Genomic DNA, 23974 nt, shown 5'->3' with positions numbered 1-23974 from the left:
TAAGAGTGTGAGGAATCATTTCTCCCTTACTTCTTCCTTTCTCCTTCTCTTGAAATTACTATCAGTTAATTAATGCATCAATCAATTACCAAACATTCATTAAGTCCCTAGTATGTGTGAAAGGGAATTCTTTATTCTTTTTCTCTATTTTGAGTTAACACTTTGTTAGTCATCGAGTAAGAGAATTCACAAGTCACTTGATAAAATGAGTGATAACTCCAGAACTCAAAGCACCCCTACTTAATGCTAAGTAAGAGTGTAAGAGTGTTTACACGTTATAAATTGGTTGATAACTCAGTCAGCATCTAGTGAATACTATGATAAAAAATTGATACCTTCAGAAGCCCATGATAAAAGACTGACACCTTCAAAGACCTATGATAAGAGTTAACACTTTCAGAGGTGAGAAGTGGATCCCACAAACACTGCCCCCCTGGACAGTGCTAGGTAATTTGGAAATTGTGATTGGCCCCTATGAAGAGAGGAAGGGACAAGAAGTCACTATAAAAGCCCTGTACTTCATTGACTGGGGAAAGTCTTCTGCAAGAAGTCTTCTGCAAGGCATGGTCATTTTTGTCAACTTCAGGAGTAGTTTTCAACAGGTAACCTACCTCTTGGAGGTAACTTGGGACTTGGAATTCCTCTTGGGTGAGTGAGTAGCTGGTCTTCCTTACCTGGTGTCTGGAGAGAGATTAGTTTCAGAGAGGACTTCCCTTCTTGAAGTAGGCCATATGGGTGGAATACTGGGTCCTCCGTCAAGGGTTAACAAGCCCTGCTGGACTGAGCTGAGCATCATAGCAATATTTAGTGTGATGGGGCAGACATCTTCTCTACCCTCATTTTGTATTTCTCTACTTTCATTCTTTCCAACTTTTTGTTAATAAAAGCTATTAAAAGTCATTTTGACATAAGCTATAATATTTTAAGTTGGTGACCACGATATTATTGTACAAAGCTCACATATTTTAGTCAAACCCTTTAATTTTGATTCCTTACATATACTGCAACTCATGTTCTAGGTTTGGTTATATAAATATAATAAACACCCGCTACTTTCTTTTTTTTTTAAATAATATTTTATTTGATCTTTTCCAAGCATTATTCATTAAAGACAAAGATCATTTTCTTTTCCTCCCCTCCCACCTCCCATAGCCGACGCATGATTCCACTGGGTGTCATGTGTGTTCTTGATTCAAACTCATTTCCATGTTGTTAATATTTGCATTAAAGTTTCGTTTAGAGTCTCTCCTCTGTCATGTCCCATCAACCACTATAGTCAGGCAGTTGCTTTTCCTCAGTGTTTCTATTCCCATAGTTTATCCTTTGCTTATGCATAGTGTTTTTTCTCCTAGATCCCTACAGATTGTTCAGGGATATTACACCACTACTAATGGAGAAGTCCATTATGTTCGATTATACCACAGTGTATTAGTCTCTGTGTACAATGTTCTCCTGGTTCTGCTCCTCTCGCTCTGCATCACTTCCTGGAGGTTGTTCCAGTCTCCATGGAATTCCTCTACTTTATTATTCCTTTTAGCAAAATAGTATTCAATCACCAACATATACCACAATTTGCTCAGCCATTCCCCAATTGATGGGCATCTCCTCGTTTTCCAGTTTTTGGCCACCACAAAGAACACATCTATGAATATTTTTGTACAAGTCTTTTTGTCCATTATCTCTTTGGGGTACAGACCCAGCAGTACTATGGCTGGATCAAAGGGTAGACATTCTTTTGTCACCCTTTGGGCATAGTTCCAAATTGCCCTCCAGAATGGTTGGATCAGTTCACAACTCCAACATCAATTAATGTCCCTACTTTGCCACATCCCCTCGAGCATTCATTACTTTCCTTAGCTATCATGCTATCCAGTCTGCTTGGGGTGAGGTGATACCTCAGAGTTGTTTTGATTTGCATCTCTCAGATTATAAGAGATTTAGAATACTTCTTCATGTGCTTGTTAATAGTTTTGATTTCTTTATCTGAGAAATGCCTATCCATGTCCCTTGCCCATTTATCAATTGGAGAATGGCTTGATTGTTTGTACAATTGATTTAGCTCTTTATAAATTTGAGTAATTAAACCTTTGTCAGAGGTTTCTATAAAGATTTTTTTCCCAATTTGTTGTTCCTATTCTGATTTTAGTTACATTGGTTTTGTTTGTACAAAAGCTTTTTAATTTGATGTAGTCGAAATTATTTATTTTACATTTTGTGATTCTTTCAATGTCTTGCTTGGTTTTAAACTCTTTCCCCTCCCAAAGGTCTGACATGTATACTATTCTCTGTTTACCCAATTTACTTATGGTTTCCTTCTTTATGTTTAAGTCATTCACCCATTTTGACTTTATCTTGGTGTAGGGTGTGAGGTGTTGATGTATTCCTAATCTCTCCCACACTGTCTTCCAATTTTCCCAGCAGTTTTTATCGATTATTGGATTTTTGTCCCAAAAGCTGGGATCTTTGGGTTTATCCTATACTGTCTTGCTGAGGTCGTTTTCCCCCAGTCTATTCCATTGATCTTCCTTTCTATTTCTTAGCCAGTACCAAATTGTTTTGATGACTGCTGCTTTGTAATATAGTTTAAGGTCTAGGACTGCAAGGCCCCCATCATATGTGTTTTTTTTTTTCATTATTTCCCTAGATGTCCTTGATCTTTTGTTATTCCAAATGAATTTTGTTATGGCTTTTCTAAATCAGTAAAGAAATATTTTGGGAGTTCAATGGGTATGGCACTAAATAGATAAATAAGTTTGGGTAGGATGGTCATTTTTATTATATTGGCTCGTCCCATCCATGAGCAGTTAATGTTTTTCCAATTGTTCAAGTCTAGTTTTAGTTGTGGGGAGAGTGTTTTGTAGTTGTGTTCATATAGTTCCTGTGTTTGTCTCAGGAGATATATTCCTAGGTATTTTATTTTGTCTACAGTGATTTTGAATGAGATTTCTCTTTCTAGTTTTTGCTGCTGAGCTGTGTTGGAGATATATAGAAAAGCTGATGATTTATGTGGGTTTATTTTGTATCCTGCAACTTTGCTAAAGTTGTTGATTATTTCAATTAGCTTTTTGGTTGAATCTCTAGGATTCTTTAAGTAGACCATCATGTCATCTGCAAAGAGTGATAACTTGGTCTCCTCCTTGCCTATTTTCATGCCTTCAATTTCCTTTTCTTTTCTAATTGCTACTGCTAGTGTTTCTAGTACAATGTCAAATAGTAGAGGTGATAATGGGCATCCTTGTTTCACTCCTGATCTTATTGGGAATGCATCTAGTTTATCCCCATTGCAGATGATATTGGCTGATGGTTTTAGATAAATACTGTTTATTATTTTTAGGAATGACCCTTCTATTCCTATGCTTTCTAGTATTTTTAATAGGAATGGGTGTTATATTTTATCAAAGGCTTTTTCTGAGTCTATTGAAATAATCACGTGATTCTTGCTGGTTTTCTTGTTGATGTGGTCCATTATATGGATGGTTTTCCTAATATTGAACCAGCCCTGCATCTCTTGTGTAAATCCTACTTGATCATGATGGATGACCCTTCTGATCACTTGCTGGAGTCTTTTTGCTAGTATCCTATTTAAGATTTTTGAGGTTGGTCTATAGTTTTTTTTTTTCTCTGTTTTTGACCTGCCTGGTTTTGGAATCAGTACCATGTTTGTGTCATAAGAGGAGTTTGGTAGAACTCCCTCTTTGCTTATTATGTCAAATAATTTGTATAGTATTGGGATTAACTGTTCTCTGAATGTTTGATAGAATTCACTGGAGAATCCATCAGGCCCTGGGGATTTTTTCTTAGGAAGTTCTTTGATGGCTTGTTGGATTTCATTTTCTGATATGGGATTATTTAAGAATTCTATTTCCTCTTCTGTTAGTCTAGGCAGTTTGTATTTTTGTATATATTCATCCATTTCTCCTAAATTGGTGTATTTATTGCCATATAATTGGGCAAAGTAATTTCTAATGATTGTTTTAATTTCCTCTTCATTGAAGGTGATGTCTTCTTTTCATCTTTGATGCTGTTAAATTGCTTTTCTTCCTTCCTTTTTTTAATTAGATTGACCAATACTTTGTCTATTTTGTTTGTTTTTTCAAAGTACCAGCTTCTTGTCTTATTTATTAAATCAATAGTTCTATCACTTTCGATTTTATTAATTTCTCCCTTAATTTTTAGGATTTCTAGTTTGGTTTTCTGCTGGGGGTTTTTAATTTGATCGCTTTTGAGTTTTTTCATTTGCATTTCCAATTGATTGATCTCTGCTCTCCCTTGTTTGTTGAGATATGCACTCAGGGATATGAATTTACCTCTGATTACCGCTTTGGCTGCATCCCAAAATGTTTGAAATGATTTTTCGCCATTGTAATTTTCCTCGATAAAATTATTAATTGTTTCTATGATTTCTTCTCTAACTAAATTATTTTGGAGTATCATATTGTTTAAATTTCAATTAGTTTTTAATTTGGTTTTCCATATACCTTTACTGACATTATTTTTATTGCCTTGTGATCTGAGAAGGCTGTATTTATTATTTCTGCTTTTCTGTATTTGTGTGCTATGTTTCTGTGACCTAATGTATGGTCAATTTTTTGAATGTGCCATGTGGTGCTGAGAAGAAGTTGTATTCCTTTTTATCCCTATTTATTTTTCTCCATATGTCTATTAATTCTAATTTTTCTAAGATTTCATTCACTTCTTTCACCTCTTTCTCATTTTTTTTTTGGTTTGATTTATCTAAATTTGATAATGGTTAGTTTAAGTCTCCCACTAATATGGTTTTACTCTCTATTTCTTACTTCAATTCTCCTAGTTTCTCCATTAGAAATTAGGGTGCTATATTATTTGGTGCATACATGTTGATTAGTGATATTTCCTCATTATCTAAAGTCCCTTTTAACAAAATATAATTACCTTCCCTATTTTTTTTGATCAGGTCTATTTTTGCTTTGGCTTTATCAGATATCATGATTGCCACTCCTGCCTTCTTTCTGTCAGTTGAGGCCCAGAAGGTCTTACTCCATCCTTTAATCCTGACCTTGTGGGTGTCTACCTGCCTCATGTGTGTTTCTTGAAGACAAAACCTTGTAGGGTTTTGGATTCTAATCCATTCACCTATTCATCTATGTTTTATGGGTGAGTTCATCCCATTCACGTTCAAAGTTATGACTGTCTTTTGTGGACTCCCTGGCATTTTGATATCCTTCCCTAGTTCTAACCTTTTCTTCTTAGGCTCTACCTTTTAGTCCAGTGATTTACTTTAAATCGGTCCCCCTTGTCCCCTGCCTTGATATGTTTCCTTTTTCCGTCCCTCCTTTTTTTGTTCCCTCCCCTTCCCCCCTCTCTTTCCCTCCCCTTTTGTTTTCCCTCTCCACCTCCCCCCCTTGGTTTTCCCTTCTCCCTACCCTTGTTGGGTAAGATAGAATTCAAGATCCCAATGGATCTGGATGATTTTCCCTCTCAGAGTTGGTTTCCCTGAGAGTATGGTTTAAGTAAAAATTCTCTTCCTCTCCTTCTTATAGAAGTCTTCTTCCCCTCCCCTTCCCATGTGAATTTTTGTGTGAGAAAGATTATTCTATTTGGTCTTTCTTTTCCCCCTATTTACACATTATATTTTCCCCACGTGTTAGTATATATAGATTGATATAAATGTAGTCCTTATAGAAGAGAGTTTGAGTAAAAGAAGAAGATAACATTTTTTCCTTTTCCCTTTCCTTCATATTTACCTTTTCACGTATTGTATGCTCTTTGATTTTCAATATTGCACTTTCCACAGAGCTCTGGTCTTTTCATTGCAAAAAGTTGGAAATCTTCTATTTTGTTGAATGCCCATACTTTCCCTTGGAAGTATATAGTCAGTTTTGCAGGATAGCTGATTCTTGGTTGGAGACCCAGCTCTCTTGCCTTTCTGAAGATCATGTTCCATGCCTTATGATCATTTAGAGTAGAACTTGCAAGGTCTTGTGTGACCCTGATTGGCATTCCTTTATATCTAAATTGTCTTTTTCTGGCTTCTTGTAGGATTTTTTCTTTTGTTTGAGAGTTTTGGAATTTGGCAATTACATTCCTGGGAGTTGTCTTTTGGGGGTTTAGTGTAGAGGGTGTTCTGTGAGCTCTGTCAGTGGCTGTATTGCCCCCTTGTTCTAGAATCTCTGGGCAATTTTCTTTGATTATCTCTTGTATTACGATGTCAAGTTTGGAGTTTATTTCTGGCTTTTTTGGATGTCCAGTTATTTTTAAATTATCTCTTCTCCCTCTATTTTCCAAATCTGTCACTTTGTCAGTGAGGTATTTTATGTTCTCTTCTAATTTCTTGCTCTTTTGGCTTTGCTTTATTAGTTCTTGCTTTAAAGCCTGGTTTTCTTTTACAGTTTGGTCAAACTTGTTTTGTAGATGCGTGAATTTCTTTTGCATTATTTCCCACTTTTCCTCCCAGAAGGCTTCCATCTTTTTGCTCATTTCAGATTCAAATTCTTTATGGGATTGTGGAGAGTTTCCATTTCCTTTGGAAGGTAAGGGAGCATTTGCTTGTGTTTCCTCTTCTATCTCCTCCTGTTTTTTTTTTTTAATTTTTGCTCCATAAAATTTGTCCAAAGTCGCCCCCTTCTTCTTGTTTCTTTTGGAATTTTGGGGCTTTTGTGCTTCTGTGTAGTTTTCCATCTCTATCTGAGTGGGGAGGATTAGCTTTTCTTATCTCTGTCTGGGGTTCAGAGGTTTCAGCCCTAGGCAGATTGTCCGTTCTATGCAGTTTTTATTCTGTCTTCCCAGGGAGCCAGGAATTGCTGGTGTATCCCTGTAAATGCCCTCTTCTCCTTGGAACCCTCCTGATGCTTCTCCGCTGCCTTACTTCCATGCTCTGAGCCTAGCCTGGCCCTTGTTCCTGTGCCTTAGCCGGTCATCTGCAGCACTCTGCAGGGGGAGGGGCCGTGGCTTCCTGGAGCTCTGAGGGCTCCTAATGAGGTTAGCTTTCCCTGGGTTGAATTTAGTGTGCCCTGAGGCAGGGACATTTTTCGTGTGACACCAATGGTAGGATCCAGCCAGGGGGTTACAAGCTCCCCGCTCTCTCTCTGTTTCCCTGCTGTCTGTGTGCCCTCTTGACTGGGTCAGGTTGTTTTCAGGATGTAGCCTTCAGAATAGCCTGCTCCCGAGGCGCTTTTGCCATCCCTGAGGTTTGTTGTTGTTCCAGAAGACCCTGCTCTCTGAGGGGGAGGGGCTGCGGCTTCCCAGAGCTCGTAGGGCTCCTCCCAGGGGGTTACAAGTTCCCCCATCCCTCTCTGTTTCCCTGCTGTCTGGGTGCTCCCTCGACTGGGTTAGGTTGTTTTCAGGATGTGGCCTTCAGAATAGCAGGCTGTGGGGCTTTGTGGTTGCCTCTGCTGCCTCGGACTCGGACTTGGAGCTCTGGGTTGGGGGGGGATGGGTCCTAGGACCTTCCTTCTGCCTACCCCTTAGGTCCGAGTGGTCTCGGGTTCTGACTTTTGGGGGAGCCATACCTTTTGATTCAGGTCCAGGTCCAGGAGGAAGACTCCCGAGGTCTATGTTGTTTATCGTTTTGAATTTTGGTGCCCTAGGAGCATTTGGTTTGAGATCGGTAAGGAAGGGTATCAGGAGATCTGGACTTTAGCTTTCTCTAAGCCACCATCTTGACTGGAAGTCAACACCCTCTACTTTCAAGAATTTTATATCCTAGTGGAGTAAATTACAAATGAATATATAAACCTATATGGAATAAACAAATAACAGCTTTCACTAACCCTGCTCATCACCACCTACACCACCTACAGATTAAAAGAGGAGAAATAAGGGAATAAGGTGAGTATATGTAATTCATTCTACAGTAATTTTATAGTACACTGGCATTTAATTTTGTAAAAAAATTTAAAAGTCATATTTGACTGAAAAATTAATGAATAATAAGCTATTTAGAGCCTTTAAAAGTGTTACCTTGGACATTATTTGGCAATGAAAGTAGGAGAAAAAACACTAATCTTAGGACTATAGTTTGAGTTTGATTTTACCACATTCTAGCTATGTTACTGTGGGAACATCACAATCTCTCTGAATCTCAATGTCTACATTTTTAAATGGGCAATAATAATAAAATACTATTTACAATATCTATGTCATAATGATACTGATAGAATCAAGTAAGATAATATATATGGACTGCTCTTTAGAGAGCACTAAATAAATGTAAGTGATGATTTCACATGAATTTTCACCTCTACTAAGAAAAAGACTACTAAGAAAAAGAAAACATACTTTAATTTTTTTTAAATATATTTTATTTGATCATTTCCAAGCATTATTCGTTAAAGACATAGATCATTTTCTTTTCCTCCCCCCCACCCCCCATAGCCGACGCGTAAGTCCACTGGGCATTAGATGTTTTCTTGATTTGAACCCATTGCTTTGTTGATAGTATTTGCATTAGAGTGTTCATTTAGAGTCTATCCTCTGTCATGTCCCCTCAACCTCTGTATTCAGGCAGTTGCTTTTTCTCGGTGTTTCCATTCCCATAGTTTATCCTTTGCTTATGAATGGTGTTTTTTTCTCCTGGATCCCTGCAAGTTGTTCAGGGACATTACACTGCCACTAATGGAGAAGTGCATTACGTTCGATTATACCACAGTGTATTAGTCTCTGTGTACAATGTTCTCCTAGTTCTGCTCCTCTCGCTCTGCATCACTTCCTGGAGGTTGTTCCAGTCTCCATGGAACTCCTCCACTTTATTATTCCTTTTAGCACAATAGTATTCCATCACCAACATATACCACAGTTTATTCAGCCATTCCCCAATTGATGGACATCCCCTCGTTTTCCAGTTTTGGGCCACCACAAAGAGCGCAGCTATGAATATTTTTGTACAAGTCTTTGTGTCCATTATCTCTTTGGGGTACAGACCCAGCAGTGCTATGGCTGGGTCAAAGGGTAGATATTCTTTTGTCGCCCTTTGGGCATAGTTCCAAATTGCCCTCCAGAATGGTTGGATCAGTTCACAGCTCCACCAGCAATGAATTAATGTCCCTACTTTGCCACATCCCCTCCAGCATTCATTACTTTCCTTTGCTGTTATGTTAGCCAATCTGCTAGGTGTGAGGTGATACCTCAGAGTTGTTTTGATTTGCATCTCTCTGATTATAAGAGATTTAGAACACTTCTTCATGTGCTTGTTAATAGTTTTGATTTCTTTATCTGAGAACTGCCTATCCATTTCCCTTGCCCATTTATCAATTGGAAAATGGCTTGATTTTTTGTACAATTGATTTAGCTCATTATAAATATGAGTAATTAAACCTTTGTCAGAGGTTTCTATGAAGATTTTTCCCAATTTGTTGTTTCCCTTCTGATTTTAGTTATATTGGTTTTGTTTGTACAAAAGCTTTTTAGTTTGATGTAGTCAAAATTATTTATTTTACATTTTGTGATTCTTTCTATATCTGCTTGGTTTTAAAGCCTTTCCCCTCCCAAAGGTCTGACATGTATACTATTCTCTGTTTACCCAATTTACTTATGGTTTCCTTCTTTATGTTTAAGTCACTCACCCATTTTGAATTTATCTTGGTGTAGGGTGTGAGGTGTTGATCTATTCCTAGTCTCTCCCACACTGTCTTCCAATTTTCCCAGCAGTTTTTATCGATTATTGGATTTTTGTCCCAAAAGCTGGGATCTTTGGGTTTATTGTATACTGTCTTGCTGAGGTCGCTTTCCCCCAGTCTATTCCACTGATCTTCCTTTCTGTTTCTTAGCCAGTACCAAATTGTTTTGATGACTGCTGCTTTGTAATATAGTTTAAGGTCTGGGACTGCAAGGCCCCCATCATATGTGTTTTTTTTCATTATTTCCCTGGATATCCTTGATCTTTTGTTCTTCCAAATGAACTTTGTTATGTTTTTTTTCTAAATCAGTGAAGAAGTATTTTGGTAGTTCAATGGGTATGGCACTAAATAGATAAATAAGTTTGGGTAGGATGGTCATTTTTATTATATTGGCTCGTCCCATCCATGAGCAGTTAATGTTTTTCCATTTGCTCAAGTCTAGTTTTAGTTGTGTGGGAAGAGTGTTTTGTAGTTGTGTTCATATAGTTCCTGTGTTTGTCTCGGGAGGTAGATTCCTAGGTATTTTATTTTGTCTAAGGTGATTTTGAATGGGATTTCTCTTTCTAGTTCTTGCTGCTGAGCTGTGTTGGAGATATATAGAAAAGTTGATGATTTATGTGGGTTTATTTTGTATCCTGCAACTTTGCTAAAGTTGTTGATTATTTCAATTAGCTTTTTGGTTGAATCTCTAGGATTCTTTAAGTAGACCATCATGTCATCCGCAAAGAGTGATAACTTGGTCTCCTCCTTGCCTATTTTGATGCCTTCGATTCCTTTATCTTCTCTAATTGCTACTGCTAGTGTTTCTAGTACAATGTCAAATAGTAGAGGTGATAATGGGCATCCTTGTTTCACTCCTGATCTTATTGGGAATGCATCTAGTTTATCCCCATTGCAGATGATATTATCTGTTGGTTTTAGATATATACTGTTTATTATTTTTAGGAATGACCCTTCTATTCCTATGCTTTCTAGTGTTTTTAATAGGAATGGGTGTTATATTTTATCAAAGGCTTTTTCTGCATCTATTGAGATAATCATGTGGTTCTTGCTAGTTTGCTTGTTGATGTGGTCAATTATGTGGATGGTTTTCCTAATGTTGAACCAGCCCTGCATCCCTGGTATGAATCCTACTTGATCATGGTGAATGATCCTTCTGATCACTTGCTGGAGTCTTTTTGCTAGTATCCTATTTAAGATTTTTGCATCTATATTTATTAGGGAGATTGGCTTATAGTTTTCTTTCTCTGTTTTTGACCTGCCTGGTTTTGGAATCAGTACCATGTTTGTGTCGTAAAAGGAGTTTGGTAGAACTCCCTCTTTGCTCATTATGTCAAATAGTTTGTATAGTATTGGGATTAACTGTTCTCTGAATGTTTGATAGAATTCACAGGTGAATCCATCAGGCCCTGGGGATTTTTTCTTAGGAAGTTCTTTGATGGTTTGTTGGATTTCAATTTCTGATATGGGATTATTTAAGAATTCTATTTCCTCTTCTGTTAGTCTAGGCAGTTTGTATTTTTGTATATATTCATCCATTTCTCCTAAGTTGGTGTATTTATTGCCATATAATTGGGCAAAGTAATTTCTAATTATTGCCTTAATTTCATCTTCATCGGAGGTGCTAACCCCCTTTTCATCTTTAATGCTGTGAATTTGCTTTTCTTCCTGCCTTTTTTTAATTAGATTGACCAGTACTTTGTCTATTTTGTTTGTTTTTTCAAAGTACCAGCTTCTTGTCTTATTTATTAAATCAATAGTTCTATCACTTTCGATTTTATTAATTTCTCCCTTAATTTTTAGGATTTCTAATTTGGTTTTCTGCTGGGGGTTTTTAATTTGATCGCTTTCGAGTTTTTTCATTTGCATTTCCAATTGATTGATCTCTGCTCTCCCTTGTTTGTTAATATAAGCATTCAGGGATATGAATTTACCTCTGATTACCACTTTGGCTGAATCCCAAAAGGTTTGAAAGGATGTTTCGCCATTGTCATTTTCCTTGATGAAATTATTAATTGTTTCTATGATTTCTTCTTTAACTAAACGGTTTTGGAGTATCATATTGTTTAATTTCCAATTGGTTTTAGATTTGGTTTTCCATGTACCATTACTAATCATTATTTTTATTGCCTTGTGATTTGAGAAGTCTGCATTCATTATTTCTGCTTTTTTGCATTTGTGTGCTATGTTTCTGTGACCTAATGTATGGTCAATTTTTGTGAATGTGCCATGTGGTGCTGAGAAGAAGGTGTATTCCTTTTTATCCCTATATATTTTTCTCCATATGTCTATTAATTCTAATTTTTCTAAGATTTCATTCACTTCTTTTACCTCTTTCTTATTTATTTTTTGATTTGATTTATCTAAATTTGATAATGGTTGGTTTAAGTCTCCCAGTAGTATGGTTTTATTGTCTATTTCTTCCTTCAATTTTCCTATTTTCTCCATTAGAAATTTGGGTGCTATATTATTTGGTGCATACATGTTGATTAATGTTATTTCCTCATTGTCTAGAGTCCCTTTTAACAAAATATAATTACCTTCCCTATCCCTTTTGATCAGGTCTATTTTTGAATTGGCTTTATCAGATATCATGATTACCACTCCTGCCTTATTTCTATCAGTTGAGGCCCAGAAGGTCTTACTCCATCCTTTAATTCTGACCTTGTGGGTGTCAACCCGCCTCATGTGTGTTTCTTGAAGACAACATATGGTAGGGTTTTGGATTCTAATCCATTCTGCTATTCGTCTACGTTTTATGGGTGAGTTCATCCCATTCACGTTCAAAGTTATGATTGTCATTTGTGGACTCCCTGGCATTTTGATTGCCTTCCCTAATTCTAACCTTTTCTTCTTCGGCTCTACCTTTTAGTCCAGTGATTTACTTTGAATCAGTCCCCTTTGTCCCCTCCCTTGATGTTTCCCTTTTTAGTCCCTCCCTTTTTCTTCCCTCCCCCTCCCCCCTCTCTTTCCCTCCCTTTATGTTCTCCCTCTCCCCCTCCCCCCCTTGGTTTTCCCTTCTCCTTACCCTTGTTGGGTAAGATAGAATTCAAGATCCCAATGGATCTGGATGTTTTTCCCTCTCAGAGTTGATTTCCCTGAGATTGAGGTTTAAGTAACCCCCCCCTTCCTCTCCTTCTTAGAGGAGTTTTCTTCCCCTCCCCTTCCCATGTGAATCTTTGTGTGAGAAAGATTATTCTATTTGGTCTTTCTTTACCCCCTATTTATACATTACATTTTACCCACATATTAGTATACATAGATTGATATAAATGTAGTCCTTATAGAAGAGAGTTTGAGTAAAAGAAGAAGATAACATTTTTCCCCTTTCCTTAATATTTACCTTTTCAGGTATTCCTTGCTCTTTGATTTTCGGTATCAAACTTTCCACAGAGCTCTGGTCTTTTCTTTGCAAAAAGTTGGAAGTCTTCTATTTTGTTGAATGCCCATACTTTCCCTTGGAAGTATATAGTCAGTTTTGCTGGGTAGCTGATTCTTGGTTGGAGACCCAGCTCTCTTGCCTTCCTGAAGATCATGTTCCATGCCTTACGATCATTCAGAGTAGAACTTGCAAGGTCTTGTGTGACCCTGATTGGCATTCCTTTATATCTAAATTGTCTTTTTCTGGCTTCCTGTAGGATTTTTTCTTTTGTTTGATAGCTTTGGAATTTGGCAATTACATTCCTGGGAGTTGTCTTTTGGGGGTTTAGTGTAGAAGGTGTTCTATGGGCTCTGTCAGTGGCTGTATTGCCCCCTTGTTCTAGAATCTCTGGGCAATTTTCTTTGATTATATCTTGTATCACCATGTCCAGTTTGGTGTTTATTTCTGGCTTTTCTGGGAGTCCAATTATTCTTAAATTATCCCTTCTCCCTCTATTTTCCAGATCTATCACCTTGTCAGTGAGATATTTTATGTTCTCTTCTAATTTCTTGGTGTTTTGGCTTTGCTTTATTAGTTCTTGCTTTAAAGCCTGGTTTTCTTTTACAGTTTGGTCAAACTGGTTTTGTAGATGCGTGAATTTCTTTTGCATTATTTCCCACTTTTCCTCCCAGAAGGCTTCCATCTTTTTGGTCATTTCTGATTCAAATTCTTCATAGGTTTGTGGAGAGTTTCCATTTCCTTTGGAAGGTTTTGGAGCATTTTCTTGTATATTATCTTCTATCTGCTCTGTATTTTCTATTTTGGCTCCATAGAATGTGTCCAAAGTCGCCCCTTTCTTCTTATTTTTCTTGGTATTTTTGGGCTTCTGTGCTTCTGTGGAGTTTGCCATCTCTGAATGTGGAGGATTAGCTTTTCTTATCTCTGTCTGGTGTTCAGAGGCTTTAGTCCTGGGCAGGTGGTTCTATGAGCTTTCCCTGGGTTAAACTGAATATGCCTCACTGGAACTGGAATGGAAGGGTCGGACCACGTTGCTTTCCGGAAGTTGCCTTCAGAATCGCTGGCCGTGAGGCTGTTTCATCGGCCTGCTGGGAGATGGGCTGCAGCTTCCCCAAGCTCCGAGGGCAGGGACTTTCACTGAGACTTGGATAGCAGGATCCAGCCCGTGAGGCTGTCTTGCTCCAGGCAGTGACTTTCACCTTGACTCGGATAGAAGGCCCTGAGGGTTGTTGTTCTGAGGACCCTGCTCTCTGAGCCTGGCCGGGCTGCGGCTTCCCAGAGCCTTGGACTCTGCACTCCTACCCCTTAGGTCCGAGTGATCTCGGGTTCTGGCATTTGAGGGGGGCCGTACCTTTTGATTCGGGTCCAGGTCCAGGAGGAGGGTTCCCAGGGTCTGTGCTGTTGATAGTTTTGAATTTCAGCGTCTTAGGAGCTTATAGTTTGAGATCGGTCAGGAAGGGTTTTCCAGAGATCTGAACTTTAGCTTTCTCTAAGCCGCCATCTTAACCGGAAGTCTATACTTTTATTTTTTTAAAGGAATTAAGAGGTTTTATGGTAAGATGTATAACCATCATAAAAAATGGGCACATTTGGGAATGGGAATTTTGTATTTCTCTACTTTCATTCTTTCCACCTTTTTGTTAATAAAAGCTATTAAAAGACATTTTGACTTAAGCTATAATAATAATATTTTAAGTTGGTGACCACTATATTATTGTACAAAGCTCACATATTTTAGTCAAACCCTTAATTTTAATTCCTTACACATACTGCAAATCATGTTCTAGGTTCTGGTTATATAAATATAATGAAACACCCTCGACTTTCAAGAATTTTATATCCTAGTGGAGTAGATTACAAATGAATATAATAGTAAGCAACTATGAATCAGAATAACATAACTTTGATGGCTGATGAAATTATTTTTATTCTTGCATTTTTAACTTAACTAGTTATGAGACAAATACACGTTTCTCAGTTGAGGATGATTGTGTTGACTATTACTATATGAATTCCAATCTTTTCTCTTGAAGTAAGACAATATAACAAATCACAGATGTTATAAAGAGGATCCTTGTTAAATTTTGGTTAGAATAAATTATGTGTGTTTATGTGTGTGTGTGTGAATAATTTTGCATTACCTTAAGGCAGCTAAAAGTAACATGAAGACATCCTTACATGAAACCTCTGAAGACACATGAAATGTTATATGTGAAAATATAGCAAATAAAAACACTAGAAATTTTTATTAAGCATCTCCTATTCATATACTAGTATAATAGAGAGTGGGAGGCATACACAGTTTAAATAAGAAAGACATGATTTCTACCTATAAGTAGCTAATAGTCTTGTCAAAGGATCACATACAAAAAAACAAAGATATGTATAATAGTCCTGGGAAGGTTATTTTTTAGGAAATCATAAAGCAAAGTGCTCTTTGAAATATCAAAGGGAAGGTCATTTGTCAACTTGGGGAGAACAAAAAAACTATCTTAGAGGGAGTGTCATTGGAGTTGGATTTTGAAGAATACATAGGAATTCAAAAGCAGGAGAACATTTTATTCCAAGAGAATTAGATGTGAGTAGAGATGTATAACACAATATTGTGTTTCTGTCAGCAAATCCAGGTTGCTTAAAGTATAATGTGTATTAAAAATAATAATGTGAAATGATAATGAAAAATAAAGATTGAACATAAGAGTAGATACTTTTGAATGGCAGTAAGAATTTTAACATTTATCATCAACAGTACCTTTAAACAAGAAATATGGTTTTACAAATTATCCATGCATGTGTCAGTGACATAAAAACCTGATACTCAATGAGTAGCTTTTCCTGCATGTGTTGAAAATGTTTTATGAATGAAGCTAACAAGGTTTGATATGTTGAAAGATTTTCCCTCCATGATTTGAAATAACAGTGTTTTTTTTTTAATTTTAAAATAATTTTCCTCCTCCACACTAAACTTTTGTTCTTCCTTGGGTATTGGCCATTATGCCTCATTGCTTCAAGTTTTAAGTTTCTATGACCTTGATCTTTGAAGTGATTCCTCTGTCAGTTCTGTGGGAAATTATTCTGTTTCATCTCACCAGGCAGTATTTATTTAAGTACTCTATTCTACTCCCTTCAGTCTATTGATTTTTTGACCAGACATCAACTGTAGTGTCCATGCTAGGGACATCTGTAGGGTGACTTCACTTAGAGATTCAAATTTTAGAAGAATTTGGCCTACTGTTTGAAGGCTAGTACAAATTATTGAATTCAAACACACATGCACACACACACACACACACACACACACACACAAAACACACATCTTTTAGAAATTTGATGCCTTCACTAGAACACCCATGAGTTTCCATGATGATTTTGGCTAAACAGCACCTATATATTTGTTTTGACTAAATCCCAGTTCCATGCTATAAACATACTGAGGTGCTTTGGTTTTTCCATTACTTTACTGAAGTTGAGGCTTCAAAAAAGTCTTAGAAAGAGTTTTTGTCAGTTCTTTTTAGGGTTTTGCTTTCATTACTGGTCACTGAATACCAAGCCTTAATTAGGAAAGATACAATGGCAAGTTTTATAAGAGACATGAAAATATAGCTGTAATGGATAAATGAGAGAAAATTAGAGATTTTTACATTTAATACACTTTGATATGTAGGAAGGCTGTTTTTCCAAGGCAAAAAATAGCACCAAACAATCAGTCTTTGTAGCTGAAAGATATGTAGAATGAAGACAGGAATATGCTCAGTGAATGGAGAACCCCAACCATGCCTCTTTAAACTTACTTTGCATTCTGGCTCAAATTTTTGAAGCTAAGTTATAGAAGATAATGGAGGCTATAAGAGTAGTGAACTTTAAGTCATATAATCATCACTAACAACAAAACAATAAAAGAAACTTATCTCTGCCCTAGACACAGTGATCAAAAAGAAGACATCCCAAATTAGCCAGAGATTGACATTTTTTTAACTGATCATGGTAACTCTAACTAAGGATTTCTCAGCCTGAGCTTATCGGAGATAGGATACAGTTCCCAGTGCTGTATAGAGTGAAGTTGTTACCTTGGATGTCCCTGAAAAGATGAGCCTAGAAGATAGCAGTGAGTCATCCATATTAGAAACACAAAGACAAGTGAAAAAAATAAGCTTGTGAGAGATACCATGCCCTGTTAAGAGAAGAGCAGGTCCAATGATACCAGTAGAGATACCATAATCAATAGAAGGAATGTGTGCATCTTTTTTGTTTATTTTATCTATTTAGTGTATATTTATAGAAGAATATTGTATAAATGGAGATTTTGCACCCTAGGCTTCATTCCCCAGAAGTCCTTGGTATTTCCCAGAATTCCCTATAATCTCTCCTGAGTCTCCACATTGGTGAGATCACAATTGGTATTTAACTGGCAGTAATGCCTCCCATGCTTGCTTCCTTTGCAAATGATACAGCAAATATAGTGGTAAGCTAAGTGCAGGGATTTTTAAATGGGCTAATCAGCCATGGGCATGTGGTTATTATTTCGTATCCTGTGAATTTCAAAACTATTCCACCATAATCAGACCATTCTTTAGAAGATCTGACTTAGCTATTTCCTGATCAATAACAATAGAGATACTTGGAATAACAGAATCAGGTCTTAGAAACCCACATTCTCCACCCTACTCAGTGTAACAAGATTAGGAAGGGCTGCATCAAACTCAAGGTTTAATTATTTGAGAAAATGGCCATCAACAGACATGTGCAAAAATAGGACAGACCTCTGAGCTGTCCTAAGTCAAGCTTGAGCCACTATTGGCACATGTGAGACGCAGGAAGTGAGGTAGAGAACCGCCTCGGGAGTTCTCGTGCCTTCCTGGGAGGAGGGCTAGAGTTCAGTTTGATCCTGGAGCTTGAGGTTGGAAGAGCCATGCAGACTGCTTTCCTTCAGATTGGTCACATTGAGTGATAAAGATTGACCCATTTCCCTGCCTCCGCTCTCCAAGGCCTTAACACCCACATTGGCTCAGCCTAAGCCAGAGTGGTTCTGGGTTAAACTCCTTTCCCTCTCTCTCTTTCCTTCTCTCCCTTTCTCTCTCTCCCTCTAATATTTTCTTCCTCCTGTTGTAATTAAATCACCATAAAAATTTGGCAGCTGACTTGGGTATTTTATTATTTGGGATTTCCCTAGGCGACCATTTAAATTTAGATTTTTTTTATTCTCAACTTTATTTTTTTTTAATTTTAATTTTTTTAATTTTTTAATTTATTATAATTTTAACTCTTTATTCCTTGATTTCTAATGGTCCTTAATAAAGCATAAAATATAATATTTTTATTATTAGAGATATAATTTAATTTTTACAGTATGTCCTAGATTTAGTTTTGGGGGAAGGTCTATCACAAATCTTTCTAGATTATTTAGTTATTATTATGTTAATAATAATAATGTTGATTGATATTTTGTTCTCTTATTCCTAGAGAAAATGTCAGTGGAAGATCACAATCTATTGTTTCAAGTGTATGTAGAACATGCAACATTTTGAAAGTAGGGTTCAAGATCATTAGGGAGCTCCATTTGAGAGAAGGCAATGACTAGGTGATTAAAATAAAGTAAAAGAAATTAATTAGATAATGGTTTAATACAAGTATGTATTTATATATTGTTATAAATTTTGTAAATCCTTTCCTCATAATAGCTCTTTAAAACAGACAATTTAAGTATGTTTTAACTACAGTTGAGGAAACTGAAGTTCATAGAGGTTAAACACTTTGTGTGAAGATTACATGGTTAGTAATTAACACGTTAAAGATTTGAAAGCCCTTTTAAGATCTATTTTTGGAAGTAGCATTTGAGATGGGTTTCAAAAGCAGAGAAGAGACAGAGATGAGGAAAGATAATTTTCTCAATATAGGATACCATATGTATAATGGCATGTAGGTGGGGGATGCGTTTTCATGTGTAGAGAATAGCTACAGAGGAAGTTAACTGGCACTGATAATCAGTGATGGGTTTAAATATGGAACAGGCCTGGAAAGTTAATGGGTACTGACTATAATCATCGAATAACCTGGGCTCATATTTTGGCTCTGTTACCTATCAAAGGGCTACACAAGGCAATGGAATATGTTCTAGATTTGGAATCAGAGGAGTCAGAGGACACCAATTCATATTCTCCCTGCCACTTATTATCAATATGATTGGGCAAATCATTTAAATTATTTGTACTTCAATTCTTCATCAATAAAGTTAGCATGTTGAACTGAAAGACCTCTAAGTCCTCTTCCAGCTATAAAAACTCTTATCTTATGAGGATGAGGCAAGTCACAACCTCACTGGATTTTTCTCATTTGCAAAATGATGACATTGGACTGAATAATCACTAAAGTCTCTTTCAACCTAAGGCTATGATCCTATAAAGATATTTTTGTCTTGTCTTATTATTTATTTGAAAATATGTAAATAAGATATTTATATAGATTTAAAACTAATTTCCTAAAACAATCCAAGTAAAAATTATATTTAATTCTAGTTTTTCTAAATTTGGCTATATCTATGTGTTAGAAACAACAAAACTTAAATTACTACAATAGTTTCCATAATTTTTAGTTTCTATTGTTCTATTATTAAGAATAAGTTTAACTTAAGAATTTTGTAATAATGAATGGTAACCTTCCTCACCCAGAGGAAAAATATAATTGAATCAACTGCTTAATATAAATTATATGTACAGATGTGCATTTATAAAATTTTAAGATTCATAGTCATATTAACTTATAATGCCTTTATCACCTTCTTAGAATGGTCATATACTCTATTTCCCTCTCCTCTTTGGAATCTGAGTCAGTATAATATGCAAAATCTCACCCTCATATTTGCCTTCCCCTCCCATAAAAGAGGATAAGGCTTGGAGTCTGGGAAATTGCTCCTAGAATCTCCATGTTGTATGAAGGCCTAGGCCAATATTTCTTCATTCTCTTCCCAGCCTTGGCCATTATTTTTTGAACATCAAAATCACATTTTCCCTATTTAGTCTTTAACTTCACTCTGCACCTGCCATCTCCTTGTCATGGAACAGCTTACTGATCTTGTAGCATACTCACCCTAGGATATTGTGGAATATCCTCCACAAGACCTGCCTTCCTTTCTCCCACTGGTAAGTTCCTCCATTAGTGGAGCTTCCATTTTGTGGAAGGGCATGGACCAGTCTGCATACATTCCCCTTCTATCTCTGTCTTCTATCTCTGACTTTATGTGCTTCAAAACCATGCCTCCAAGGAGGGGACCTTTCTTCTTTCTATCCAACCTAATTTTCAGTTCTCTTTTGTTTGCTGTCCTTTTTCATTAAAATGCAGATCCCTGAGGGTAGAGATATATCTCTTGCTTGTCTTTTCATATGTAGCATTTTGCACAAGTGCTGCTGAGCCCACAGTAAAGTCCAATTTTTTTCCTTCCCTTTATTCAACACTTGAGAAAAGACCACAAGGCCATTCTTGTGGCACTTGATTGATGATTGGCATATATTCTGAATCCTCTCTTCTTTGCTTTAACCCTTAAATTAGTTATGAAAGTTAACACACTTTTCCCAATGACCTCAATGAAAAGTTTTCAAATGGATCCAATGTACCTTATAGTACCTGGCATCATAGGAAAAAACCCTTTATAGACTCGTTAGCTTTGATTAAATCAGAATTTTTAAAATTACTATATTGTTACCCTCTCAATCAATTATTGTATCAAAAAATCTCAAAGCAGATATCTAGAAGTGGATGCATCAGATAAACATCCTGTCCTCAGCAGACCACTATCCTGGAACCTCTCAAAAAGAGTGAATGTCATGATAACATAATTAGAGTTTGAATCCTTCTTATACAAAAGGGAAGTTATCTTTAAATCTATCATATGTTTGTGTCAATTTAGACAAAGATCTAAGGGACCAAAGTGACTATCACATTTTCACCTCAATTTGAGGAACCACAATACTAATATCCCTGTCTGGATGATGAACTTAATTAAGCTCTACAGATCCTGATACTATTTCCATCTATCTGTAAAGTCAATACTTTAATAAATCCTTTAGACACAAATCTTGTGCATAGGTTTGCTTTACCACTTGCTAATGTGGACACTTGGATTTTAAAACAATCAATCATTTGGAGAGGTAATTGCCCCAAACTATAGGAATTTAAATGGGCAATAAGAGTAAATAACAATAGCTACATTTACTTAGCACTTTAAGTTTTGCAAAGTGTTTTGCATATATTATCTCATTTAATTAAATCTTATTTTAAAATTTGTTGAACTCCTAAACTCTTGTTCTAATTTACAAAATGAGTGGGTTTGATTTAGTTTATATGGTACAACCAAAATAAATGTGAAAAATTCGATAAATAAGCTAGGTTTTTATATTTATTTTTAAATGCAATAGCCATTAATTAACTTGGGTGATTTCTGTACTGCGATTTACTGAATTGATCAGTTGTCATGTTGTCACTAGACATAGACATAAATGATAATCTGACTAGATTATGAGACTATAGAATCACAAGATCTTGAATGATCTTTTTTTCTGGCTACCTTCAGACAAGACTCTTTTATAGGAAATCTTGTTTAATAGCACTATATTTTGAGAACAGAAACTACTCCTGAGAAGATTTTAGTCTCTATCCTTGAATAGAAAAAGCTTAAATGTTTTGTGACATTTTTAGTGTTCAAATTTTTTTTTCACAAAAAGCTTTCCATTCCACAAAAAGTAAACAATTTATTTCAAATTATTCATTGGCAAGATCTTAAAATTTTATTTCTTGTTAGCATTTATAGCTACTGTTCATGACTATAAAAGAGCAAAGGTGAAAAGTAGAAGTGGGCATATTGGGAATGTGTGAATATTATTTGGACAAAAATATTTCAAAAAGTCAAATGATAATTTCATATGCTGGTTTTGAAAATTGAATTGCTACCTGTTGTATTATATTCTTCTCAATAATTTGTTTTACCAACATAGTATTGGAGTTAATTATGAACTGGGAATAGTATTGGGAATAATTAGGATATTGATAGATAAAAATAGAGTAAAAGAATCAAGCATTACCTTAAGAGAAAGAATCTTCAGAGGAGTCCTTTTGGAGAATTGGCAGGTGCTTAAAAGTTCTGTTGGGAAAATATCTGACTCTCTCTTGGAGTTGACTACTCTAAAGGTGGCTGGGTGGCTGTGTTTGGACCTGCTCTTTGGAAAATCTTGGAATAGAGGGAAAGTTGGTGTTGGAGGAAAACCTGGAGATTTGGGAAAGTTGTGGAAGAAGATCAATAGTAAGAAGAAACAAACTGTTTTTCTCTATGTCACTGAAGAGAGGAGTGGCCCAACTCAGATCCAGCTCAAGCCCTGAAGAGAGCTGACAGTTTGAACAGTGAGAGAAAACAACTAAAAGGATTTCTATCTGAAGGAAGAAAAAGGAGACAGTAAATTTTAAATATGTATAAGAAGATAATTAATTAGAATAGATTAGTAAGAACAGTATTTGGAGAATTTGCTATACATTTATGGAGGTTTCCTGAAGGCCTGGTTTCAGGCAGAAGTGACTGCTCTTATTGTTTTAGTTTTGGGGGTTTGGGATACAGTTAGAGTTATTAGATTTTGGGGAATATATCCTCAATCCTATATGTATGCTATTCTTCCCTTCCTTGTCCTTTTATTAACTCAATAAATAGGTTTGTTATAAACTGTCTCAAGAAAGTCTACTTTCATCAAATTTAACTAGGCCCAACTGCCACAAAGGAATTCCAGCTCTCACCAACTATTAGGCAACTGCCTAATAGGAAATCAAAAATCCTTGCCAACAGTTACTGTATTAATTCTATCCTTGCAATAGTCTAATGATATGTAACTCAGTCAAAAGGTCAGACCCAGAACAAATGTGGTTGTTCTATTCCCCACCCAACCCTCAAACACATTTGATGCTTTGAAGAATCCTTGATGTCATTCATCTGAGTTCTACCATCAATGTCATAACAATTAATGTCATTTTTTTGAGTTAGAAAGATAGGACTTGAGATTTTTTTTTCCATTTTTAACCATTATAAATATGGGCAAATCACTTAAGTTTACACAATGAAATGGTCTTAATACCTAGGCAACCAACTTCATGGGGTCGGTTGGAGACAGATGAGATAATATAAAATACCTTACACATTAAAAAAACTATATAAATAGCCTTTATTATTATTATTATTATTATTATTGTAATAACTGGTGCTATTGTAACTATTATTATTGTCTGTTTTCCCATAGCACTTAAAAGAGGATCAAATTCACTTATAAACTGTTCCTTGTTTTAGAATGTGGAGAGTGTCAGCATTAAATAAGGGTAATCCATTTCTTCCCTTACATTTATTGCTGCCTTGCCTCCTTTTCAGATCTTGATGTCTTTTTATATCACATCTCACAAGCAAGAAATATTTGGTACAATAGTGTACTCATACAACTGACTATATGCCATCACATTGCCTTTTTGCTATTTGCTCATTTTAATTCTTCTTAGACCAGGATACTATGTAATTCATAGCTTTGTAGAATCATTGGGAAAATATGTGAAGATCAAAGTGATTTCACTGGTTTGGAAGTTCTCTTCAATGCAGATCACAGCACATCCATGCCTGCCTGGTTTGTACAAGTCTCATCCATGTCCTCCAAGTCCTACCCTCGTATTTCTTAAGACTTGACATCTATGCAAGTAAAGTACAAATTATGGCAAGTAAAGCCAAGTCATGAGGTGTCAATCATGACACTCACCAAGGACTATAAGTCAGTGTTTTACTCTGTAAATTAAAGTGATTTCCTGTTTCTTCTAAAATGAAATAAAACCTATTTTTTGACATTGAAGTCTTCATAATGTCATTCTAACCTACCTTTCTAGTTTTATTATATATTAATTAATATATTAATTAACATTAATATATTAATTCTTCACATTCTTTATAATCCAGACAGACTATCTTTTTTTCCTATCTTCACATATCAATCAT

Source organism: Monodelphis domestica, chromosome 3, assembly GCF_027887165.1.
Source record: "Monodelphis domestica isolate mMonDom1 chromosome 3, mMonDom1.pri, whole genome shotgun sequence".
Lineage (NCBI taxonomy): Eukaryota > Metazoa > Chordata > Mammalia > Didelphimorphia > Didelphidae > Monodelphis > Monodelphis domestica.
The sequence above is the reverse complement of the archived record's forward strand: the minus strand, read 5'-3'. Positions refer to the sequence as shown.